General features: G+C 38.6%; 1 protein-coding gene across 1 annotated transcript in view; it reads left to right on the top strand.

Moving 5' to 3' along the window:
• The window catches only part of ARHGAP6 (Rho GTPase activating protein 6), a 546930-nt gene that overhangs the window by 106003 nt on the left and 421375 nt on the right, over nt 1–19552 (top strand). The gene's annotated exons all lie outside the window — the stretch shown is intronic.

Raw genomic sequence — 19552 nt, 5'->3', positions numbered from 1 at the left:
GAGATAGTTTTATATCTCTGGGTGTACATATGCTTCCTTTGTTTTAGCTTTTATTTTTAAGGGTTTTATAGTATTCCATTATATGGAGGTTAATTATAAAATAGTGATCCCTTAATTTGTTTAACCTGTACTCTACTGATGGATATTTCTGTTGCCTAGGATCTTTGCTTTGGATCAAGGGCTGGCAAACATCTGTAAAGGATAAATAGTAAATATTTTAGACTTTGCAGGCCATGTGGTCTCTGTTGAAACTGCTTCACTCTGTATTACCAGAACAGCCATAGACTATACGTGGCTAAGTTCCAATTAAACTTTGTTTATAAAAACAGGCTGCAGTCCAGGTGTGGCCCCCGCCCTAGATGTTCAGTTTTGAGAGACTGTCATAGCACCTAGCACTGTGACTGGCCTGCAGAAAGTGTTTAACAAATAGCTGTTATTTGAGTGATGAGTAATTTGTCGGGAAATTTGTCATTAGAATAAGGAGAATGCTAAACAGTAAAAGATTTGAAAAATACACTTGTATCAAAAAAGAGGTATGGAAAATAGAAAATGCATGACTTTAAGAGCATTTGACTTCCTTGCATTTCAAAAAATTGTTTAAGATGACGTTTTGACCTCTTTTCAAAGTGTAGTAAACAGGAATAAGAAAATGATATAATGGAGGAAGGATTATCTACCTCTTTGTAGCACAACTACTCTTTGAAATTTTGCTTCCTGCCCCATGGGCCATCAGTATGACTAGTAAACTCAGATTCACCCACAAAACAGGGTATGGTAACATAGCTCATGGTTATTAAAGTCATTTGGTTTTGCATGATGAGTGGATTTTCTTGAAAATGCATGTCATCCTTATGATACCCACATACAAATGTCCTACATAGGCTTTTCCCTCCTTCTGGGATTCTAGAGAACACATGAAAGTACTTCCCTTTTCATTAAACACTAAAGTTGATGCTTTTAAATTCTTTGACGTTCGATATTAAGAATGAGTAAACTAAGGCCTGCAGGGCAAATTCAACCTGCTGCTTATTTTTGGAAATAAAGTTTTATGGGAGCACAGTCATATGCATTTGTTTACACATTACCTATGGCTTCCTTCATGTTACAACAGACAACTTGAGTAACTGAAATAGAGAATGTAGAACTCATGATAATGAACATTTACTGACTCTTTATGGAAGAAAAAGCTTGCTAACCTGTCTTTTTGATTGCACTATTTTCCCCCAACTTTGAGAATTGGGTGCTCTTTTCTCTGAAGTTGTAGGGGATCTATTATTATTTTTTTAGGATGGAGAACTTGCAATCAGCATGTTTCTTGTCTTTTAAAGAACAGGCATGGTTGTTTGGTTGATTTATCATTTTAATATAGTGAATTCTTACTTTTTTATTATTTTTTTTTGAGATGGAGTCTCGTTCTGTTGCTCAGGCTGGAGTGCAGTGGCACGATCTTGGCTCACTGCAAGCTCTGCCTCCCATGTTCACGCCATTCTCCTGCCTCAGCCTCCTGAGTAGCTGGGACTACAGGCGCCTGCCACCACACCTGGCTAATTTTTTGTATTTTTAGTAGAGATGGGGTTTCACCGTGTTAGCCAGAATGGTCTTGATCTCCTGACCTCGTGATCTGCCCACCTTGGCCTCCTAAAGTGCTGGGATTACAGGCGTGAGCCACTGCGTCTGGCCCTCCTGCTTTGTTGAGCAGACAGTTATTAAACTGTCTCTTAAATAGTTATTAAACCTCTTATGTTCACGCCTGGGAATACAAAGGCAAATTATATTGATTTCCTGTTTGGGAAAAAACTTGGGGGCCAATAGTTGACATAGATACATAAATCAGTGATTGTAAGGGTAACAGAGGTGTAAAGGAACTGTTATGGGAGGAGGAGCCCTCCATGTTATCCCAGAGGACAACAAAGGCTTGCTAGTGCAGAAAGGTGACATTTTGAAGGATAACAAGGAATTGGACAAACAAGGAAGAAGAACACATTCCAGGCAGGCAGAAAGTACACTAAGCATGTACAAAGATGCTGGATCTTAAACAGCTTTAAACAGTTTGAAGTAGTGGAAGAAGCAGTGACAGAAAAAGAAACGGGCCTCATCATGAAAGCCCAAGTGCATAGATGATTTAAGAGGTGAAAGTAGCATTACTTCTCCCTTCCATATCACCACCAGCCACCAGGGGGCCATCACCTAGCGATTGCTGGAACATGAAGGACTCTGATGTTCTGGAGGAGCTGTTGCCATCTCTGTTCCCTTTAAAGGAAGGGCTAATGCAGATCTGTCACTATAGCTGAAAAATAGCTGTGGACAGGGTAGACAAGTGCACAAGCAGAAGCGGAACAAAAGTTCCCAATAAATTCTCAAAGCAGTTAACTGTAGTAGAGGGAATTTACGTGACTTAGCCATAGAATTCTCCACAAGGGGAGCTGCTTTATGCCACTGCGGAAAATTTCTCCTTTGTTTGTTTTTTTATTTTTTTTTAAAAGACGGAATCTTGCTCTCGTCGCCCAGGCTGGAGTGCAATGGCATGATCTCGGCTCACTGCAACCTCTGCCTCCCAGGTTCAAGCAATTCTCCTGCCTCAGCCTCTCAAGTAGCTGGGATTACAGGCCCCACCACCACTCCCAGCTAATTTTTGTATTTTTAGTAGAGATGGGGTTTCACCATATTGGCCAGGCTGGTCTCGAACTCCTGACCTCGTGATCCACCCACCAGGGCCTACCAAAGTGCTGGGATTACAGGGGTGAGCCACCGCACCTGACAAAATTTCTCCTTTTTAAACTGTAGCTACAGCTCTTTATCTTAGTGCAACTAAAGTTGATAAAGTCATCATGATCCTCTGCAGCCTAGTTCAAGTTAAAACCAAGAGAGAAGAAAACAAAAGCAAATTAAGCCCATTCCTTTGCCAAGAAGAAGTGTTACTTGATTTTTATTTGCATCCTGAATGTTCCTTGGAAAAGAACATGACGTTTGGCAATGTCTAAATGCCTGTTGACAATCCTCCGACATCATTTTCTGTTTCCATTGCCTCACTCAGCACGAGGGCTCTCATAAGTTTTCCAGTCAACGATGAAGCCCAGATGTTATGGATAAGCCACAGACTTTGGGGGGAAAGTAAGCAAACACCAATAATAAATAATGCCTTGAGGACATACTACGGCTCTCCTCTAAGTATCACGATGGTCAGGCTTCATCGTTTCCCAAGCAGATTGCTTGGATTTTAATTTTGGCAGCAAAAAACACGGAGCATATGGGGTTGTAAATGGTAGCTCTGTCCCAATAATTCCAGATGATAGGCCCATTCCAGCTTGCTTTAACTTAGAGATTTGAGCATGCATTGTGGTAGGTCTACTCACCTTATCTGTCTAGAATGATTCACAGAGGCCACTCCCGGGCTGAGTTATTTCTCATACATACATATAATTGGAGGCCACATTAGCCTGCAGTGTAACTTTGGAATTAAGATTTGCTCAAAACCGAGGCTGAGTTTGATTAATAGGTTGTAAGTTAGAAACTTCCTTTCTTGTGTTCTGATCCCAAATTCCCACTTTATATTGTGGCACTTATAAAATTTTCCTAGCTAGGATGACTCGATGGTACCTAATGGAAGAATGGTTTATGGATGAAGTTCTTTGTGCTTACAGGGTTTTTTCCTGATAACTAACACTGGGATGAATTGCAAGGCCCATCTTTGCAAAAGGCAGTTTCTTTTCTTATTTTTAGAGGATTATTCCTGAAATGATTTTGTTCATGTTTTGGCTCATGTAATATCTCTATTCGTTTTTTTCATGGAATTTTTTCTTTTGGTCTTTTTTTCATAATTTTTTTTTTTTTTTTGCCTTTCAGAAAACAAAAATAAAACAAAACAAAAAAACCCCAGAAACAAATGGTTAAAATTCAAGGGATTGTTGTAGCTCTGAGGGTAATACTTGCAGCCTGTTGGTGTCATTTTTACCCGTACAAGCTCTTAGTATTTTATTTCTGTTGCAGCATTGCGGTTGCTATCTTTCTCATCATGAGTAATCTAGCATTCATGCCACATTCTATTCATAGCTGTCATACTGTCTCTGACAGGGTGTTTTCAAAACTTTGATCTGCTTCCAGAAAAGACTTTTACATGGGTGATAGGATTTATGGGGAAACTTTCAACTGAATAACAGGTATTACCTTATTGGAAAGAGCAAAGCATCACACCTGAATATCTCCTTTTTCTTCTTCCTCTCCTCTTCTTCCTCTTCATTTTTATATTATCGAAGCTCAATTTTTAGTAACTTTATGTTTCCTTTTTATTACAGTATCTTTGTACTCTTCAATAGCAGTGTCCAAGGGGTAGAAATTTGATTGTTGTTGTAGGGGAAGAAGCAGGAAAAAACTACATATTTCAATGAAGGTTTATCTGACTCTGAGCAAGTTATTGGGGTACAGACATGGATAAGACATAGTCTCTGTCCTTGGAAATTTCAGAACCTAGTAGGGGGACAGTTACATAAACAGAAAATTTTAATATAACATAGGAAGGAATGAACAGGATATTCTAGAAATATCAAAGGCTCTGAAAGTAGGTGATTTCTATTTTTAAAGAAGTAGTTGAGGTTCTGAAATTAAATTCCTGAAAATAAGGGCCACCCTAGAACCATACCATAACAAAATTAGCTACAGTTAGTTATGCTAATAGTAACCTCTTTCCTGTCCTGAGGAACTCCTTTTCTTTAGTCCACAAAGAGCCTCACCTTCATGGGAGATCTAAAACAAGAAACTGTAAGTCTGGTTTTGACTACTGGTCTTTTAAAGAAACTTTGTAATCCACAAAGAATGGGTCCATTGCAGGAAGTTGTCCAACTGGATGTTAACTAGTCAGATAGCAGCCTTGCTGTGGTATGGCATAAGTTGGCCAATTCACACTGGCACATAGCCTGGCCTCTTGGGTCTTCCTTGTAACTCAAATCACTTTGCAAGCCCTGGTAGCTTCACAAAAGTCAGATGTATCCTTAACTCTCACCCAATGCACTCATCTATCCTGGAAAGAAAAAGGTGTTGGATCTTGGCCCACTACTCAGGAAAGTGTATTGACCACCGGTTGTATAGTTAAGTAACAGCATTTTGAGGAGGATGATAATGATAGTGATGATGGTGATGATGATGATAATGGCATTGATAGTGCTGCTGGTGCTGGTGTGCTTAATGATAAGGATATATGATGATAATAATAGCGTAGGAACTATACCTTATTCTTTTATACCTAGTATTTGGTGCAGAGTAGGAATTTCAGAAAGTTTGTTGTGGATGGAGTGAGCAGTTAGAGTTTCCCACTTAAAACCTGATGCAGAGCATGCCATCCCACTTATTCAGCACCCTCCAGTGGACTTCCATTTCATCAGCATCACCCTGTATTATTTCTTTTGTTGACCTATGTATTCTGGCTCTCCTCTGATGTTACTCTGGCCTCATTTCTTATCACTCCCCAGAGACTGGTTTCTTTGTTTTTCTTCAAACACATGCACATTCCCATCTGGAGGTCTCTGCATATACTCTTCCCTCTGCCTGGAATGCTTTCCCCCAAATATCAATGTGGCTCATTTTTTGTTGTTGTCGTTTTTGAGACGGAGTCTTGCTCTGTTGCCCAGGCTGGAGTGCAGTGGCATGATCTTGGCTCACTGCAACCTCTGCCTCCCAGGTTCAAGTGATTCTCCCACCTCAGCCTCCTCAGTAACTGGGGGCCCACCACCACTCCTGGCTAATTGTTTTGTATTTTTAGTAGAATAGGGGTTTCACCATGTTGGCCTGCTAGTCTCAAACTCCTGAATTTAAGTGATCTTCCCACCTTGGCCTCCCAAAGTGCTGGGATTACAGGTGTGAGCCATGATGCCTGGCCCCAATGTGGCTCACTTTTTAGTTTTCTCAGTTCTCTGCTTAAATGTCCCCTTCTCAGAGAGGTCTCCCCCTGACCACTGTGCACCCCTCTCTCCCTCCCATGTCCCTTTATCCAGCTTTATTTTTCTTTGCAATATTTACATATTAAATATTATTTGTGTATTTGTGGCCTATCTCTGCTCTCTCCATCTCGACTGAACCTAAGCTACATGAGGACTAACTCCTTTGTTTTCGTCATAGGCATTTCCCCAGAACCTAGAACAATGCATGGCATATAGGCATACCTTTGTAAATATTATTGAATTAATTTGAAATGAGTTAATGAATTGCTTATACCACCAGAAGACACATTTCATGAACTGGCATATATTTCAAGTATCTTTCTAGGTTTGTCTTTCTTTTTTTTTTTTTTTTTTTTTTTGAGACGGAGTCTCGCTCTGTCGCCCAGGCTGAAGTGCAGTGGCCGGATCTCAGCTCACTGCAAGCTCCGCCTCCCGGATTTACGCCATTCTCCTGCCTCAGCCTCCGGAGTAGCTGGGACTACAGGCGCCCGCCACCTCTCCCACCTAGGTTTTTGTATTTTTTAGTAGAGACGGGGTTTCACCGTGTTAGCCAGGGTTTGTCTTTCTTATCACCCTCTTGGTTGTATGAGCCCCTTCAGAACAGAGATCCTATCAGATGTGTTTTGTTGTCCCAAATGGAGCCCAGCACAAACCCATTCACACAGTAGTTGTTCAGTAAATGCTTATTCATTGGTAGATTGTCTCAAAGGTGCCCACTTAGGAGTATTGCTTTTCTTTTTTGCTCTGCTTCCCCACATTTTTCAGTCGCCTTGTTTTCCTTCCTGTGTTTTGACACGTTATCAAACTGTATTTTTTCACTGTAGACATCTATGGGAGGGAGAGATTATACAAAAGTATTTATATTTCCACTCTCAAATACATGTGGTGGATTCAGGTTTAATTTTATATTCATACCACTGCACCAAAGACCAACTACCAAGAAAGCTGTAAAAGCCAGAGAATATGTTTTCTATTCTTGATGAAATACAGGTTCTGTAGGATAAACCAAATTTCTAACTTCAAAAGATTTAATAGGATGATTCTTTTTTTTTTAATTGACACATAGTATTTGTTCATATTTAGGAGGTATATGTGATATTTTGTTACATGCATAGAGTGAGCAATGATTTAGTCAAGGTATTTAGGGTATCCATCACCTCAAGCATTTATGATCTCTCTGTGTTGGGAACATTTCAAATCTTCTAGCAATTTGGAAATATACAATACATTGTGGTTAACTATGGTCACCGTACTCTGCTATCGAACCTTAGAACTTATTCTTTCTATCTAACTGTATGTTTGCACACATTAATCAACCTCTCTTCATCTCACCCCCACCCCACCCTTCCTAGGCTCTGGTTACTATTATTCTACTCTCTACCTCCATAAAATACACTTTCTAAGCTCCCACATGTGAGTGAGAACATGTGGTATTTCTCTTTCTGTGTGTGACATATTTCACTTAACACAGTGACCTCCAGTTCTATCCATGTTTCTGCAAATGATGGGATTTTCATTTTTTTTTTTTATGGTGGAATGGTATTCCATTGTGTATATTACATACAGCACATTTTCTCTATCCATTCATTGAACAAGGTGATTCTTAAAAGCAACTTCTAGCTGATTACATTTAGGCAATTACATTTAAACATTTGCCGTGGCTTTTAGCATTTTAGTAGCTTTTGAATATAGTACATTCTGCCTACTCAATGCCCTTGAAATGTCTTTCTGAAGTAGTTAAAATTTAAGTTGGTATTCACACTGGACTCTGTATCACTGCCTCTCTTACCCAAAGGAGTTTGGCTAGTTACTTGCTAGTTGAAACCAGCTTGGTATAAGCTGACATATTTTTCAAGAAATAGTTGTACAATACATGTTGATATTCTTTGTTCTTCCTTTCCTTATTCATCCATTTGGCTCCTTTCTTCTTTCCCTGACTCTGTTCCCTCACCCTTGACTTTTTGGAAGCCATTATCTGCTTTAGTAAACTTAATGGTGAATTGCCTCAAGAGTAAAAATGCTCTGCTTTTCAAATTAGAAAGGACTATTTCCTTTGGGTATATCCCCAGTAGTGGGATGGCTGGGTCAAATGGTATTTCTAGTTCTAGATCCTTCAGGAATTGCCACACTGTTTTCCACAATGGTTGAACTAGTTTACAGTCCCACCAACAGTGTAAAAGTGTTCCTATTTCTCCACATCCTCTCCAGCACCTGTTGTTTCCTGATTTTTTAATGATTGCCATTCTAACTGGTGTGAGATGGTATCTCATTGTGGTTTTGATTTGCATTTCTCTGATGGAGAGTGATGATGAGCATTTTTTCATGTGTCTGTTGACTGTATGAATGTCTTCTTTTGAGAAGTGTCTGTTTATATCCTTTGCCCACTTTTTGATGGGGTTGTTTGCTTTTTTCTTGTAAATTTGATTGAGTTCTTTATAGGTTCTGGATATTAGCCCTTTGTCAGATGAGTAGATTGCAAAAATGTTCTCCCATTCTGTAGGTTGCCTGTTCACTCTGATGGTAGCTGGTAGTTTCTTTTGCTGTGCAGAAGCTCTTTAGTTTAATTAGATCCCATTTGTCCATTTTGGCTTTTGTTGCCATTGCTTTTGGTGTTTTAGACATGAAGTCCTTGTCCATGCCTATGTCCTGAATGGTACTACCTAGGTTTTCTTCTAGGGTTTTTATGGTTTTAGGTCTAACATTTAAGTCTCTAATCCATCTTGAATTAATTTTCGCATAAGGAGTAAGGAAAGGATCCAGTTTCAGCTTTCTACTTATGGCTAGCCAATTTTCCCAGCACCATTTATTAAATAGGGAATCCTTTCCCCATTTCTTGTTTTTGTCAGATTTGTCAAAGATCAGATGGCTGTAGATGTGTGGTATTATTTCTGAGGCCTCTGTTCTGTTCCATTGGTCTATATCTCTGTTTTGGTACCAGTATCATGCTGTTTTGGTTACTGTAGCCTTGTAGTATAGTTTAACACACACGTATGTTTATTGTGGCACTATTCACATTAGCAAAGACTTGGAATCAACCCAAATGTCCATCAGTGACAGACTGGATTAAGAAAATGTGGCACATATACACCATGGAATACTATGCGCCATAAAAAAAGGATGAGTTCGTGTCCTTTGTAGGGAAATGGATGCAGCTGGAAACCATCATTCTCAGCAAACTATCGCAAGAGCAGAAAACCAAACACCGCATGTTCTCACTCATAGGTGGGAATTGAGCAATGAGATCACTTGGACACAGGAAGGGGATCATCACACACTGGGTCCTGTTGTAGGGGGAGAAGGGATAGCATTAGGAGATATACCTAATGTAAATGATGAGTTAATGGGTGCAGCACACCAACATGGCACATGTATACATATGTAACAAACTGCATGTTGTGCACATGTCCCATAGAACTTAAAGTATTAAAAAAAAAAAAGATTATGCGACCCTCTGCCTCTGTGCATTTGGCTAAAAATATATATTTATCCGTATGGGTTGAATATATGTTATTTCTTAGGTAAGAAAAATAAAACATAAAATCTTTGACATATGAAAAAAAAGAAGAAAAAAAAGAAGAAAGGACTATTTCCTGTATTCTTGGGGATCTCATTCTGTCATAGCCCTTCTTTAAAAAGTTCTGGCCAGGTGCAAGCACTCATGCCTGTAATCCCAGCACTTTGGAAGGCCGAGGCAGGCAGATTGCTTGAGTCCAGAAGTTTGAGACAAGCGTGGGCAACATGGTGAGATCTCCTCTCTACAAAAAATACAAAAATTAGCTGGGCATGGTGGTGCATGCCTGCAGTCCCGGCTGCTCAGGAGGCTGAGGTAAGAGGATTGCTTGAGCCCAGGAGGTTGAGGCTACAGTGAGACATGATTGCACCACTGCATTCCAGTCTGGTGATAGAGTGACACCCTGTCTCAAAAAAAAAAAAAAAAAAAAAAAAAAAAAAAAGTTCCAAGCAATGATTTTGTTTATTTGTTCAAGATTGAATTTTCTACCTATTTAAGCCTGATTTATCACAAATAAAGCACTTTCTCACAAAATATATTCTCAATTAATTGTTGTTTTCATTAGTAACACTGTCCTAATTTTATAACAGATAAACTTCCCCTGTCTTATTTTTAATATCTTGACATATGTATACATTTTGGAATGACTAAATCAAGCTAATTAACATATGCATTACCTCACATACTTATCTTTCTTTGTGGTAAGAACACTTAATATCTACTCTCTTAGCTATTTTCAAGTATACAATACATTGTTATTAACTGTGGTCACCATGTTGTACCATAGAGCTCTTGAACTTACTCCTGCTAACTGAAATTTTGTATCCTTTGACCAACATCTTCCAATCCTCCCTCTCCATCCCCAGCCCTTATCAACCACCATTCTACTCTCTGCTTCTATGAGTTCGCCTTTTTTAGATTTCACATATAAATTGATATCATGTGGCATTTCTCTTTCTGTGCCTGGTTTGTTTCACTAACCATAATGAATTCCAGGTTCATCTGCATTGTTGCAAATGGTAGGATTTCTTTCTTTTATAAGGCTGAACAGTATGCCATTGTATATATATAGCATATTTTTTTTATCAGTTCATCCACTGATGGAACTTTAGGTTGATTCCATATCTTAGCTCTTGTGAATACTACCACAGTGAACATGGGAGTGCAGATATTTCTTTGACATACTGATTTCATTTCCTTTGGATATATACTCAGTAGTGGGATTGCTGGATTATATGGCAGTTCTGTTTCTAATTTATTGAGGAACTCTCATACTGTTTTCCATATTGGCTGTTCAAAGTTACATTCTCACCAACAATGTACAAGGGTTCCTTTGTCTCCACATCCTCTCCAGCACTTCTTATGTTTCATATTTTTGATAACCATTCTAACAGGTATGAGGTGATATCTCATTGTAGTTTTGATTTGCATTTCTCTGATGATTAGTTATATTGAGTATATTTTTCATATATTGAAAAAATATTGGCCATTTGATGTCTTCTTTTGAGAAATGCCAATTCAGGTATTTTGCCCATGTTTTAAATGGGTTATTTTCTTACTGTTGAGTTGTTTTAGTTGCTTATACCTTTTCCAGGTTTTAATTTCATCTATGCTATCTTCTCTTACAGCTCATTGTATTAGTTTGCTAAGGCTGCTGTAATGAAGTGGTGCAAATGGAGTGGCTTAAACAACAGAAATGTATTGATCCACAGTTCTGGAGGTTAGAAGTCTTACATCAAGGTGTCAGCAAGGTTGGTTCCTTCTGAAGGCTGTGAGGGAGAATCTATTCTAAGTCTCTCTCCTAGTTTTAATGGTTTGCCGGCAATCTTTGGCATCATTTAGCTTGTAGATGCATCACCCTAATCTCTACCTTCATCCTCACATGGCATTCTTTCTATGTGCATATCTCTCTGTCTGTCCAAACTTCCCTATTTCACAAGGACAACCAGACATATTGGATTAGGACCCACTCTAATGACATCATTTTAACTTGATTACTTCTGTTTATTCCCTATCTCCACATAAGGTCACATTTTGAAGTAGTAGGAGTAAAAACTCCAACATATCTTTCTTTGGAGACACAATTCATCCCATAACACTCATCTTCTGAAATGTGAAACTCCAGAGTTAGTGAAACCAACAAAAGTATTCATTGCAGCATTATTAACATGGGTTAATATTGGACTCTCTGGTTTATCAAATGTTTAACTTTGACTCTTTAGATATAGTAAAACTTTAACTGAGTAGGATGAGAGGTTCTAACAGATGGAATTTTCTAATTTGCTGGCAGTTAGCCTGTAGATGACTATGCAAGATGTCAGCTCTGGTTCCTTCAGTAGAATATACGTAATAGAAATTTTGATGATTAACAATCCTTCTGCCGGGCACGGTGGCACAAGCCTGTAATCCCAGCACTTTGGGAGGCCGAGACGGGTGGATCACAAGGTCAGGAGATCGAGACCATCTTGGCTAACACGGTGAAACCCCGTCTCTACTAAGAAATACAAAAAACTAGCCGGGCAAGGTGGTGGGTGCCTGTATCCCAGCTACTCGGGAGGCTGAGGCCAGAGAATGGCGTGAACCCGGGAGGCAGAGCTTGCAGTGAGATCCGACCACTGCACTTCAGCCTGGGCGACAGAGCGAGACTCCGTCTCAAAAAAAAAAAAAAAATCCTTCTATTTAGTATTCATCCTGACTTTGGACTCTTCATTTCATTTCATAAGCCTGCCTGCCCATTATGGCAAAGTCAAGACACTGTGATGTTGTCCAGGACATTTATCTTGGTCCCAAGTCATCCTTGTGTTGTCTATGACTTTTATCTCAGTCCTTTCTTCCTTGTTCTAACCCCTCCTCTAGCTCCTAAATCTTGCTTCTCTCCCCTACTTTTGTACATTTGTATTTGTTCTCTCAATTTTTTTTGCTCAATGCCACCTAAAGAATTTATCTTAGATATGCTCTACTGGCTGTCCCTGATTGAAATCAAATTGTTGGATGGGCCATCCTAACTAGTCCTTTTGACATCAGTCACCACTGCCAATGAGTCCACTCACCAGCACAGACTGGGCCCCCTTAGTTTCTCCACAAAGTGGAGAATTTGACAAGATAATATACTGTCCTCTCATGATATGTATTGTGTGATGCCCTCTTAAGAGACTTTCCAAGTGGCTAGTCTCTACCTCATCTTATTACATTAACATGCAGTTATTCCAATGATCTTCCTAATGTGTAATTCTGAAAAGCAATTTGCATTCAAAATCCTAGGCCCCTCCATCTATTGCCCATTCAATGAATGCATTCTTCAGACTGACATCTTACCTTCACATACCTACCTACTAGAGCTCCAAACAAGTAGTTCTCAGTCTTGGTCGCACATTGAATCATCTCAGGAGATTTAGAAACTAAAGATGCATGGGCCACACCCAAGATAATCTGATTTAATTGGTCTGGAGTGTGGTCTATGCATCAGGATTTTTAAAAGTTCCAATATTCAGTCAGGGTTGAGAACTACTTATTTAGAGCAACATGTCTCCAATCTTAATGTGTGCAGTAATTGTCTTGATGAAATACAGATTCTCATTCAGCAGGTCTGGGGCCAGCCACGGTTCTGTATTTTTAATAACCAGTGATGTTTTTGGTCCACACTTTGTATAACAGGGTGATGAACGGAGGTCTGTCAGGTCCAGGACCACATTTTTCTCATCTTTCTGTCTCCAAAGTATAGTGTAGAAGCTCTTAGCAAATGTTTGAAATCAAATTAAATTACAACCTTTCCCCAACTTTCCAACCTTTTTTTCTGCATATTGAAGGCCATATAAGCTTAGGCTTATCTCTTTTTGAAGCCTATCCCTAGCCACAACCAGATGGCTAATGTTTTTTACTCATTCATTCAACCAACATTTTCTAAGTGCCCTTTATGGCCTGTTACCAAGCATTCTATAGATAATAAAATGTAATTTCCGCCTCAAGTTTGCATGCCCAAACAGGACATCCTCTAGGTGTGTGCTTCACAGATTACCAGTGCTACACAACCAGGTGTTTTGTTGTAATATGCTTTACCTTTATAAAATACAAAGTTCAACACTTGGGTGTCTCTGCAATGTCAAGTTGCTATAAATGTTTCTAAACAGTGCTCTCAAATTCTCTCCTTGTGAAATAGCAGTAAGCAATTTTCAGATCACATTGGTTCATGGACCACACTTTGAGTACTGTTTCAAGGCCTTTCCAGACAAAGTGGAGTCTGTAGACTAGCAGCATCACAGCATCCTTGAAAGCTTCTGAGAAATGCAGAAGCTTGGAGCTCATCACAGGCCTACTGAATCAGAATCTGCATTTCTATGTGATTTGTGTGCGCATTACAGACTGAGAAGCACAGCTCCAGGGCAGTGGCTCTCAACCTTGGCTGCATATTAGATTCACCCCTGGGGCTTCGAAAAATTCTGCTTCCCTTCTTTTGAGAATTGTCTATACAGATCCTATTTGTTTTTGTTGCTATTGAGTTGAGTTCTTTTTATATCCTGGATGTTAGTCCTTCATTGGATGAATAGTTTTCAAGTATTTTATCCCATTCTACATAGTGTCTTTTCACTCTGTTGATTGTTTCCTTTGCTGTGAAGAAGCTTTTTAGTTTAATATAGTTCCCTTAGCCTATTTTTGTTTTTGTTGTCTCTGTTTTTGACGTCTTAGTCATACAAATTTTATGGAATTACTTAAGTCTAATAGAATTAGCTGAAAGTAGTTTCCAAATGTGCATCTCTACCCCTTGCTTTGCAACCTTCTGAAAACCAGACAATACTCTGATAGAATTTGGGAAAGAAGATATATAAGGTTAGGCCTAATGTCTTAATGTCCTGAAGACCTTCCCTGTGTTTTCTTCTAGTAGTTTTATGGTTTTGGATCTTATGTTTAACTATTCAATGCATTTTGAGTTTATTTTTGTGTATAGTGATGAATAGGGGTCTAGTTTTATTCTTCTACATATGTAGTACATATACACAATAAAATACTTTTCAGCCAGCCAGGCATGGTGGCTCATGTCTGTAATCCTAGCACTTTGGGAGGCCGAGGCGGGTGGATCACCTGAGGTCAGAAGTTTGAGACCAGCCTGGTTAACATCGTGAAACCCCGTCTTCACTAAAAATATAAAAACTAGCTGGGTGTGGTGGTGCATGCCTGTAATCCCAGCTACTTGGGAGGCTGAGACAGGAGAATCACTTGAATCTGGGAGGCAGAGGTTGCAGTGGGCCGAGATCACGTCACTGCACTACAGCCTAGAGTGAGACTCTATCTCAAAAAAAAAAAAAAAAAGAAAAAAAAAAGAAAAAAGGAAAAAAAAGAAAAAGAAAAGAAATACTTTTCAGCCATAAGAAAGTGAAATTCTGTCTTTCTTGGCAATATGGATGAGCCTGGTGGGCATTATGTTAAGCAAGATAAGTCAGGCACAGCAAGGTAAATACTGGATGTTCTCACTCAGATGTGGCAGCTAAAAAAAATTTGAGCCAAAGGAAGTGAAGAGTAGAATTGTGGGTGTTAGAGGTAGAGAAGGTCAGAAGGGAGGGGAGGATGGGGAGAGATTGGTTAATGAATACAAACTTACATCTAGGTAGGAGGAATTAGTTCTGGTGTTCTGTAGCACTGTAGGGTGAATATGGTTGACTATAACTTATTGTATATATCAGAAAACTAGGAGAGAGGATTTTGAATGCTCACAACACAAATGATAAATGTTTGAGGCAATAGATATGCTAATTACCTTGATTTGATCATTATACATTGTATATATTATAAAAATATTCTGTATCCCATAAATATGTAGAATTATTACATGTCAACTAAACATAAAAGGAAAAATAATTCTGCTACACAAGATATGTCCCAATGAATTAAACTAAAAATCTCTGGGGGTGGCCCCCAGTCATCAATATTTTCTTTTTACAGCTTCCCAGGTGACTCCAGCATGCAGCCCAGAGTGGGAACCAGCACTAAGCTAGCCCAGTGTCCATAAAGTCCCAGAAAGTGGCCAGCCATTGCTCTAACCTTCAAATCAGCTCGGGTTCTCAGATGCTCATTTACTACTCCATTCCCTTCACTTAGGAAACTCAGGACCACAGCTAAGGTATTCCTTTGTGGGTATTTAAAGAGGACTGCTTAGATCAGTGGTTCCTCACCTTTTGTTGCACAGCAGTTCCTGAAAATGAATGGGTGCATCTTTAAAGTGCAATTGCAGGGCCTTTGTCTTTTTTATTGAGGTGGAGCAATTATTGTGACCCTGTTCTGTTCAGTAAGACATAAAGAAAATATGCTGGGTGACTTTCTCCCTGATAAAAAGAGGAACACAGAAATAGAAATATTATTAGAAACAGAATTAGAAATAGATAGAGATCCACTCTCATAACTGCTCAACTGGACTTTTTAGTGTCTCAATTTCTACTCGTGTAAGCTCAGATTTCTCAGTGGGCCAACTGGCAAATCCCAGAGGAGGGACTAGAGAATAGACCTCATTTGGAAATACTCTACTATCTTATTTCAAATGTGGGCCATGGACCAGCAACATCAGCACCATCTAGGAGATCATTAGAAATGCAGAATCTCAGGCCTCAACCAGATCTGTGACATCAACAATGTGCCCAAGTGATTGCTATGCACATTCAAATTTAAGAAGTGGTGGTCTGTAAGAGGCAGAATATTTCTTTTCTCAAACTACTTTTCAATTCCTCTGTTTTCCTTCTGCTGTCATGGAAGATGAGCTTGCCACAAAGGAAGCTATGAAGAATCGAGCACATTCTTCCCTTGGAAATTCAAACACCTATTTCCATACTGCAGTGGAAGTGTTGTGACATATTCTATTGGAAAACCACTACCTACATGCCATCATATGGAGCCATAAACTATTTTTAGGTTTTCTGGACAGGCCAAAGATTCTGCTGCCCAAATGACTCCAAAGAACGTGAAGCTGATGTGTCTCAGATTTTCTTGTAACTCTTGCATTTCTAAAAATATCTTGGGTGTTTGATGTTGAGTTCAGCCCTGTTTTACTAACAAACGAAACCTTTGTATTTACTGTGTCTCATTTGCTGGGTTATTTTCTCCCTTTTTATTTCCAATGACAAGTCATGTTTCCTGATACTGATTTATCAGAGAAGTAGAACAAGAAATTGATTCAATATGCATAATATTTTATTGAATGACCATCTCCATCTAAAATTTTTCTTGGAGTTTGAAGTGGGGAGGAACGTTGGATGTAGACCTGGAAAAGAGAAGGTGTGGTGGAAGTTCAAGTTTCCTCATTTTTGTTAGAGGAGTTTGAAACCTGCCAGCAAGTGTTTAACAAATAAGAAAGCAGCCACTTGAGATAGTCTATTGAGATAGAAAGAGTGATTGCAAAATCCAAACAGCAACACATGGTCCTTCAAAGAAAAAAATGACATGGGCAGGAATTAATTAAGTCTAATAGAATTAGCTGAAAGTAGTTTCCAAATGTGCATCTTTACCCCTTGCTTTATAACCTTCTGAAAACCAGACAACACTCTGATAGAATTTGGGAAAGAAGATATGTGAGTTTAGAGTTAATATTTTCCTAGTCTTTATTATTATATTTTATAGGAATTTCAAATATGGATGTTAAAGATTCTTACTACCATAATTAAATTCTGCCCAGTATGATGATCAAAAGAAAGACATTTGTGTAACAGCTAGCAGTCATTTATTGCAAAGCCAATAAGTGCCAGGCATTAGGGCTACAGATATAAATAATGTCTCAGCATAAAAGGTAAATATATATTTATGTGCCAAGTATATATATCTATATATATTTCTCTCTCTCTCTCTATATATATATATATGTGTGTGTGTGTGTGTGTGTTTTATATATATTTTTCGGGAGTTCACAGAAAACAATGAAATAATCCTTAAATCATTGTTCATTTCTTAATTTTCCCAGTAGGAGAAGGCTCACTTTTCATGTTTTTCTTTATTATTTTGAAGGCAGGACTTCAAAAAGGAATAAAAACAGAAGGTCAATTGCAGGGCAAATCACAGCGCTCCATTCTTGCATATCCAGATGGGCGTCACCCTCGTTTACCTTCCTAAGTTGGAAGTCTTTACATCCTTTCACAAAAACATGATCCATAATTATTTTGTTCCAGTTCACTTTTTTAAACTGGTAGAAAGCATGCTGTTAATGTAATAGTAAGAACTTACTCTGTGAATAATAAAATTATTAACATTTCAAGCCTGCATTTTGGGGAGTTACCTTGAGCCCACATTGTGCCACTCTTAAACACATCAGCTCATGCAGTTTTTGGGGCAGCTCGCTGAACTAACTCTCTTATTGTCATTGTAGAGATGTTGAGGTTAAGGTTTAGGGTATACTTTTCTCCAAATCTTGGCTATAAATAAAGGATAGAGCGAGGATGTCTGCCTGACTTCTATGCTTAAGCTTCTAAATGTTGCCTTGCACACTGTCTGTTTTGTGATCTGAGAGTCGTAGTTTATCTGCTATTTTGAAGCACAAATTAGTTTTTTTAAGAAAACCTGATAGCTTTATCTGAGATGATTAGCTCCTACTATGCAAAACTTTGAAGGGAATAAACCATGCAGCTACCTGAATGTATTTTAGATTTCAAGGTTATTGAAAGTACTAGAGATGTACTTCAATCTAATGTTTGCAAATAAGAAGCACAATATCTCCTTGAAGTCAAGGTTTTTGAAAGGCGTTATTACTTGGTGAATTAAACATTGGTTTGCCAAATAGGTTTTTTCTTATTCTGGAGAATTATGTAATAGAATCGTGGGTCTTTTGTACTTGCCAAGAATCACTTCTTGTCCCATGTAGAACACTCCTGACTCCCTGCCCCCCATCATTGTATAGCTGAAAAAATCAGAGAAGGAAAGGCATATGCCCCAGGTCACACAACTTGCTGGTGTCTGAAATGAGTGAAACCTGAGAGGTTGTCTAGTCCACTCTGCAGTGGATCTCCAGCTGAATGTTAAGCATAATTATGAACTATCTACATATTTTTTGTAGGGAGTTTCAGAGTGATGAGATCATTTCTTCAAAGGTTTTATTTGTTTGAGATAATGTTTTAATTTCTGCCAAATAGCATTGGCCCTATTGGAAGACTTGCATTATGTAAGTCTAGCATAAAATATTCATCATATCCTTCATTTGCTAAAATGTTTGATCTTCTTACCACTGCATCAAAACAGGCTGGGTTCTGAAAGGCTGATGGAGAATCAATTTATTCACAAGAAAGAAATCACACGATTCAAGTGACCCAAGATATCAGTGTGAAATTAAATTCCACCAGAGAACTGATGATACTGAGATTGACCCTTGCTTGAAACAAATAAACAAGATGAACCATGAAGTGAACCTCATTCCAAACATAGCATTAACAAACATAAATGAAGACCTAAAAAGTGACTTGTTTTGGGTGCCAGTTTTTTCAACCTCAGAACTGAAGTGGTTGTGAAGCCAATTTCAAAATGACAAGCGTAACCCAAATTTTAGGGTTTATTGGAAATTTGATTATGTTCTTAAGGTCACTCTGATTTTTGGCATGGTTTAAACATTTGCCTCTCTGCCCTACATATGATAAATCTGTGGCTTTTGGCTAAAGTCTGGCCTGTGGAACTTTACCCATATGTGGATCTCAAGCTTTCAAACATATTGCATTCTTTTAAATAAACATTGGGCCACTAGGCATCTGCTGTTAATGTAGATCTTGTAGCCATGCATTATTTTTTATCATTTCATTTATTGTTTCTCTTCATCTCTTACTCAGCATTATCCATTACATGGACAACACACCTTTCACATGTTCTGTGTTTCGCTTTGCGTGCGTCATGATTATCCCAAGTGCCTAAAACAATTGACCAGCTCTAGATACAAGAAAGGGGCTGTAGGGAGCCTTAAGAGTGAAGGTACCTTGTAAATAATCAAAAATTGAATTACACTTGATATGGCTTTAGCATTAAGTCAATTTCCTTGTGCACTTGTGCTTACAAAATTGGGTAATCAATCTATAACAGGTATCTGTTCTTAATGCATTGCTCTGTTCCTCAGAAAATCTTGACTTTAACAAAATATTTCAAAAATTGAGCAAATTAACAA

This window comes from Macaca mulatta, chromosome X (genome assembly GCF_049350105.2).
Source record: "Macaca mulatta isolate MMU2019108-1 chromosome X, T2T-MMU8v2.0, whole genome shotgun sequence".
NCBI lineage: Eukaryota > Metazoa > Chordata > Mammalia > Primates > Cercopithecidae > Macaca > Macaca mulatta.
Note: the sequence above shows the minus strand (reverse complement) of the source record. Positions and strands in the feature narration are given on the sequence as shown.